Source organism: Pyrus communis, chromosome 6 (genome assembly GCF_963583255.1).
Source record: "Pyrus communis chromosome 6, drPyrComm1.1, whole genome shotgun sequence".
Lineage (NCBI taxonomy): Eukaryota > Viridiplantae > Streptophyta > Magnoliopsida > Rosales > Rosaceae > Pyrus > Pyrus communis.
The window spans coordinates 10980766-10986765 of record NC_084808.1 but is presented as its reverse complement, the minus strand read 5'-3'; positions in this window follow the sequence as shown (position 1 = coordinate 10986765).

Here is a 6000-nt window from a genome sequence, read left to right as displayed (position 1 = left end):
ACCGGCCGAAACACCGAAAGCACACTTGGCCGGGTTCATCTTGAGGTTGTTTTTGCGCATGCGAAGGAACGCTTGCCTCAGGTCGTCAAGGTGTGTTTGACGACGTTTGGATTTTACGACCACATCATCGATATAAACTTCGACGATTGTACCGATTAAGTCGTGGAAGATCATATTCATGGCTCGTTGGTATGTGGCGCCGGCATTCTTGAGACCGAAAGGCATGACTACCCATTCGTAAGTACCAAGTGCCCCTGGGCAACGGAAAGCCGTCTTGTGGACGTCAGCTTCGGCGATGAAAATCTGGTTATAACCCGCATGACCGTCCATAAAAGATAGCAGTTCATGATTAGCTGCGGCATCAATTAATAAATCTGAGATCGGCATTGTATATTCATCCTTGGGAGTAGCCAGATTTAGATTACGGAAATCGATGCAAATGCGAAGGGCACCGTTTTTCTTTAATACGGGGACGATATTGGCCAACCATTCGACATACCGAGCGGTCCTAATAAACCCGGCTTTTAGAAGCCGAACTAATTCTTCCTTAATGCCGAGTTGTACTTCGTTTGAAAATCGGCGAGGAGGCTGTCGAAAAGGCTTACACTCCTCCTTGATGCGTAGCTCATGCTCTACAAGGTTTCGGTCGAGGCCTGGCATTTCATGATAACTCCACGCAAAGCAATCTTTAAATTCGTGGAGTAGTTTATGGAGTTCGACCTTCATGGACGGTGGGAGTAACGCACTAATAAACAATGTTCGAGGATCCTCGGCCGTGCCGACGTTCACTTCCTCTAATGGGTCCTTGACTTGAGGTCGATGGTCTTCGAGTTCGGCCGGCGCAGCCTGAACTTTATCGAAAGATAGAACGGGGCCATTATCTGCTTCGGCCAGAAATTCGATTAAATTGACGCCAGAATGTGGTTGCTTGGTAATGGCGTACCAATGGGCCAGCAGACGTTCCATTGTAGATGAAACCGCGGCCTGACGCCGTTCTTGTGTGGTGTGCTCAATCATCGGCATTGATGACCAAGTTCGCCAAGCCAAGTCTCGCCGAATCCTGTTGGACAGTCTCGGCGCCGACCTCAATCACTTTTTGTACTGAAATTCTCGTCGGCTGTCCATCCTCGTTAAGGCCTTAGAGGGTGATGTAGCCGACGTGATCATCATAATAGCGAGCCTGAATCATGTTGGTTTCAAATGGTTGGTTATCGGCTGGGTGAACTACGACCGATTTGCCATCCCAAAAGATGAGGACTTGGTATAATGATGAAGGAATGCAGCTGGTTTGGTGGATCCAGTCGCGGCCAAGTAATGCGTTATAATCCGTCTTGGAATCAATGACAAAGAATGCCGTCATGTGTTGACGACCGGCAATGCTAACTTCCAACGGGAGCACCCCTTTGGTCTGAGATTTGTCACCAACAAAGCTGCTCATAGTGATCCCTGACGGAATGAGTTCATTATCAGAACGGCGTAAAGCCTTCATGACGGATATTGGCATAATGTTGACTGTGGCTCCACAGTCGACAAATACTTTAGAAATGGGAAATCCTTCGATGTGAGCCGTGACATACAACGGCTTTAGGTGTTGGAGATTAACCGAGGAGGAGCGGGGAAATAGCTCGGCCAAAGCTGCTTTGAGGTTATCTCCTCTCTGGTTTTCTCGATCGTCGTCATTTGCGACGAAGTCTACTTGTGTGGCTTCCTCGGCAACTACATCCCCGTCTAAGAAGCTTGACTGGTGGGTACTTGGTTGGAATTCAGCTGGTAGAATGTGTACCATACTAATCTCCATATGTTCGAGGACCGAGGGGCCCATGGGGTCATGGTCGTCGTCTTCCGGAGAACTATCCTCTGTAGCAGTCGTTGGAAAATCCTCGATCAAACTTTTGAGTTCTTCGGTAAGAGCCGGTATCCGAGACGTGGGAACCAAATCGAGTGCGGGTGAGCCATTTCCTTCGGCGATGTGGACTGCCGAAGATTTTCGTTGGTCCTTTGTTACACGGGCTCGTTCTTCATATGCAATACGGGCGTTCCTTGTGTCTAAATAGGTATCCAATCGTGCTATCAGTTTTTCCTCGTCGGCCGTGAGGCCGAAGAGCGATACAGCCGAGAAGACTTCGAAATGATAGCGTAAATGCTGAAGGTCTTCGAGCGAAAAGGGTAATTCGGCGGCGTCGATATCTGTATAAGGATCGACCTCAAAACCAAGGACCCGAGCCTCCCGTATATGTTGAAACCTAGCTTTAATGGCTGGATCAGAAGTTTTCTGGATAATTTGCTCGGCATCAGGGCAAGTTAGCGCTAAGTCAAGGGCTTCCTGACATGCCTTGGGGAGTCCGTACAAGTCATTTGCGGAGTATTTCTTATGAAATTCTCGCATGTATTCCATGGATGCACCGAGGAACGGAGGGTGTAAGTTGCGCCGTATTTTGATAAGCGGCTCGCGCGGTGGTAACGGAGAAAGTTTCCTTTCGGCCTCTTGTGTAAAGTACTCTAGACGAGCTCTCGTTTCCCCAGGCTGGAGAAGGATCTTAATACGTTTCTCAGCCTCCTCAATGGTGGTTTCGAAATCAGCCTCCGCTACTTTCTTCCCCTCGGCTAACTCGGTCATGATAGTCGGGGTTGGCCGTTCGCTACTATCTTCCACGGCCTTTTTTGGTTGCCATTGATTGGCCGGGCTAGCCTGCGCTTCTTGTCGCCGAGCCATGCAATCTATCCGTTGACGACGACGTTTTTGGGATTTGGACAGTGCCGTATACAAACCAGTCGGAGAATTGTAACTGTACCAGCGTTGATCCGATGTCCTTGGTGGTTTGAAAGTTTTGCGATCGGCTGGTGAGGCCGAACTATTAGCATTGCGCGAGTAATAATCCTCATTGTAGAAAGGTGCGTCGAAATCCAGACGCCGCCTGACCGAGGTCTGGTCTTTCGGCCGTACTTGTGGGCCGAGTCGATCAAACACTTGATGTCGTGGACTTAACCCTGTCGACGATGTTGTAGGGGCCGCGGGTGGTGTTGAAGATGTCTTCCTCCCAGGCTCAACTGGTGTTTTACAGTGGTCACATAACACCTTTGATCCATGAGCCTCGTCGGAACTTGACCTTGTCATAGGCTCATCGGCGGGTGGCCCCGATTGTTCCGCTGGTGGTGCATTCGAAAAGATATCGAGCTGTAGTCTTGTGCGACCATTCCGTTTATGGACATGTTGCACCGGTACGTATTCGGCCTTCCCTTTGTTTTTAGGAAGGTGAGCATCCACCATACCAATCGTCGTCGAAGGGAAAGGATTAACATCGACCGCCATCTTTTCCGGAAATTTCAACTTTCCTTTTTCGATCCAGCTTTGAATTGTGTCCCGGAACACAACACAATTATTGGTTGCATGCTTATTAGAATTATGATACTTGCAGTATATCTTTCCTTTTAATTCGTCGGCCTTAGGGATAGTATGTCCTGGCCGAAGCTTGATGATCTTTGCTGCCAATAACTGATCGAAAATTGCATCAGCTTTGGTGATATCAAAAGTGTATACTTTTGATGACTTGCCCGTTTCCTCTGCGGTCAAACGGGTTTTGGCGTCTTTGGTATTTACTTGCGCCAAAGCCTTGCAAACATAAGGTTTGTCTATTATTATCTCGGCCGCGTCCACACTAACATACTGAGGGTCTTCACTTTCGGCCGATGCATAACTCACCGTGGGGTTCTTATACAACGTCCCCCGGGATGGTGACTTCGATATCTTTTCTTCTCGGAGCAGATAATCATATTGTTCGACATGTTGAGCAAGTTCGTACATATCCCGAATATTTGCCCCCAAAAACTTCTTTTTGTACTCCACGTCTAATCCGTTAAGGGCGATCCTGACGAACTCCACTTCGGGGAGTGGTACTCGGCACCAATTTCTGGCCGACTTAAACCTTGTTAAGTACTCCATTGGAGACTCGTCGGATGCTTGAGCCATCCTGGCCAAGGATGATACGGATATCTCCATCCCTGGCCGATAGAATTGTTCATGAAATTTTTCGACCAACTCTTCCCAACTCTGCACAGAATTGGGTGGAAGATTAATGTACCAGGCGAAAGCTGAACCTGTCAGTGAAAAATTAAACAAACGTAGTTTGTAGAAGTCGCTATTGACGTCTCCACACTGCGCTGTGAACCGAGCCACATGTTCTAATAAGGATAAAGACGACTCCCCGGCAAAGAGACTGAAATCAGGGATCTTAAATCCTCGTGGGTATTCAAACCTTTCTACATAAGCCGGGTATGGATGAATGAATTTTGGAAACTTCGACCCTTTCTTCAGGGCCGAATCAATCATTCTCTGGACTTCGGTCATGTTTACGGAAGCGGCTTCTTCTCCCTGGCTTGGTCCCTCGGATCTATTTCCTGGTCCACCTCTTCTTTCTAAGGTAATTGGTTGTGGTCGGGCGGGCCCTCTCTCGGCTGGTATTGGCACATTCGTCGAAATCTGCCGAGGTGGGCCGACCTGGCCATCTTCGAAAGCTTTACTAACCAATAGTTCGAGCATTCTGGTCTGTGTATCGCTGTTACTACGTATTGCTTCTAGCAAATCATTCATCTTCTGACCGATCGACTGCTCGACCTGACGATATTGTTCCTCCAGTCGTCGCCGAAAGAATGTCCTCGTTGGTGGATCGGAACCTTCCCCACCATCGTCATCACAATCTTCCACAATCCCTTCCATGAACATTCCAGCTGTTTGATTCGGGACTGCGGGGTTGTAAGGTTGCCCGCCGAGACAGACTTCATTCTCTCGGCGTGTTACACTTGTGGCCTCGGGCGGCGCAATTATGATCGGATTTTTTGTAGAGTGCAAATCCTGCCCAAGACCTTGCACTGGTAAGTCAGTTGTTGACTTTCCCATGGTTGTTTTCTGCTTCGTAGACCGTGTCTCAATGGTCATGAACTCCGAAGGTTTAGCACAATGGTCCCACCGGGCGTGCCAAAATGTTGATCCTAAAAATTACAAAACCTAAGTGGCGCGCAGGCCGAGTAACTAATAAGCTAACTACGTCCTTCGGTCGAATGCGGGGCGTGCCAACTCGTCGGCCGAGTCTGGCCGAGGAGTAAAATTTGTTGATGTAGCTTTGAGCGCGTTGCTGACTTCTTTAACTTGCGATTGCGACCGAGGAAGGAACACTCTCGGTCTCTGGGTTCTACAGCCTGAAGACAAGGCTGCTAATTCTGCGGAGTTCACAAATCGTCCGAGCCCGATTCGGTCATTGTGATTATATTCGTGAGAGTATAAGCACGTCGAATCGAGACCAAGGTGTATGGACACAGGTACTCGAACGTGATGTATGTCTTGATAGTAAACGTAGTTCGGCCGTCGGAATGCCGAACCCTGAAACTCACTTGTGAGTATCCAATCATAAAACCACTCGGCGACCAGTACGCCGAGCAATGTAATTCGTAACACCTAACTATGCCGAGAAAGCTTAGTAAAGTGACCCCTGCCAACAAAGGTTCGAAAACCTTTCTCGACCGAGACTTGGATAGATAATCGGTCGACCTCGACGCAGTGCTGTTTATCCAAACTGAAGATGCTTCTCGGTCGGCTGATTCTGCGGCAGCAGTGCTGTTTATCCAAACTGAAGGTGCTCGCCGGGCGCTTCCACAGTGCTGTTTATCCAAACTGAAGGTGTGTCGGCAGAAAAAGAAAAGGAAAAAATCTCAAGACGTTGAGAGGTTTTGCGCAGGGCAAGTGTATGCTGATTTGAAGGTCCCTCGAATGTTGCATGATCTCGTGTATTTATAGTACCCCATTCCTTGAAACCTCCTCTGATTTGGATTGGGAGTCATTGTCCCATTTCGATTCTGGTTCGAACAAACCTACTCCCACTGGGATTCTGAATCTTCCTCCCTTTGAGGCTTTATTTCTTGCTGGTCGAGAATCCTGGTCGCACCAGGATTTCCTCAATCCTTCCTATTTATTTGGACCTCTTGAGATAGGATTCGGCTGACCCTGCC